Raw genomic sequence first — 1,898 nt, 5'->3', positions numbered from 1 at the left:
GCTCAAATAAGTAAAACCATCACAGGTCTGAAGGACTATTCTAATAACTGTAATCTGGCCTTGAACCCAACCAAAACAAACTGGTTGCTTATCTCTACACCTCAGATGGCGCGTTATCATATTTTAGAAGAAAGGGATCTTCCTATCATTTGCGGGGACTTTGCTCTGAAGAGAATTTCTTGTACTAAGCTATTGGGCGTCCACATGGATCAACACCTCTCATGAAACACACACATGGATTCTCTCTTTCGTACGTCAGATGGGACTCTATCCGTTCTGCGGAGGCTCAAAAACCTTGCGCCCTTCCACGTCAGGAAACACCTCGCAGAGAGCCCAGTTCTCTCACACCTGAACTATGCCTCCACGGTATATCATCACTTGCCTGTTTATCAAGAAAAGCGTCTGCAACGTTTACAGAATGCGTGTGCTGGCTTTGTCACAAGAAAATTTGCAGATCTCGAGGATATTATTAAGTTAAACTGATTACCAGTCAAAGAAAACGTTGAATTCAACATTCTCAAACTAGCTCATAAATCATTATACGACAAAAATAGCTTTCCTGACTATCTGAAATTGAGTCTGCATCAAGTAACGGCTTATAATTTAAGGACGGTGCCTACTAATTAAAGATATTTTTGCCCCGGTGTGTGATTATGCAGGAAATGTAGATCTTAACAAGTGTTATTGAAATCCAAAAAGAAAATTGGGGGTAACCACGCATTTTTCAAAGATAATTCATGAATAATATTTGTAAAAAGCTGTAAAATACAAAGCAATGTATGGCGTTCTTTGTCAAATTGAAACTTCATTATCTCTCAAAAATACATGGTTACCCCTAATTTTCTTTTTGAATACCAAGAGTACTTACTAAGATCTACTTTCTTTTCTTCTATCTTTTGGGGCACTGGCATCGGTTGCTTGCACATTCTTTCGTGCAGCCACATTAAACTTGGCGAATGATGGCTTCTGGTGCCGGTGGCAGCTTTGTCATCACTGGTAGCCATCTGTTGTCGTGCTTCTCCCAACCATAGTTTTCAGGAGATGGTATGTCAGGGTTTGTATCGCTGTTCTAGACCGTGACTTGATAGTGGGCACGTAGTACAGCTTCACGTAGAGCAACTTGGGTTGGTGGCAGCCGTTCTCTCTGATTGGGCCTGCTTCTTACGAAATAACCACCGTCGGAGATCTTTCACTGTGGAAAGCGATTTCTTTGTCACATAAAGTTTGCATACAAGCTTCTCAATAGCCTTCATGGTTTCATCAGATGTTGTTGGAGCTGTGCCCAGCTTTGCCATCTCTCCGACAATATCTTCATCGACATTTAGAAATGCCTTCCAACACAAAGGTTTTACATGACCTGAGAAACATCCGGTATTATCTGCTCCACTGAGTGCATGGAACGCCGGCAGAGCGGCTGTCCTTGCTTCCCCGAGAGCCTGAACTATTGGTTGTAGCTTAATTATTCTGCAGTTGCGCCCTTTTCCTGTTAAGAAAGACACATTAGCACAGCGCTCTGGATACCGTCTTAAGGCAAGAACAAAGACATCAGTGTCAGGGGAGTGGACTTGGATCTCCATTGCACCATCCGATGTAGCGTCAGCAGCGTGAAGGATGATCTTTGTGTCGGCTTCTTCTTGATTGCCTTGTAGAGACCTTTTTTTGTCCAGCTACTATCAGAGAAATGTATGTGTACGGGCAGTGATGATAGATGAAGCACATTACATCATTGATTAGTAATGTCTCGTTTTTGTTTGTTTGAATATTTGCAATTTGTTAAATTTGCTCTTCTCTGTCTAGTTGTAAATGCATGTTTCGTCAGCTCCACTGACAGTATTTTACATTTACAAGTACATGTGTATTTGATTCAACAACCATATGACACCTGAACAGCAGGTGCG

Source organism: Montipora foliosa, chromosome 6, assembly GCF_036669935.1.
Source record: "Montipora foliosa isolate CH-2021 chromosome 6, ASM3666993v2, whole genome shotgun sequence".
Lineage (NCBI taxonomy): Eukaryota > Metazoa > Cnidaria > Anthozoa > Scleractinia > Acroporidae > Montipora > Montipora foliosa.
The sequence above is the reverse complement of the archived record's forward strand: the minus strand, read 5'-3'. Positions refer to the sequence as shown.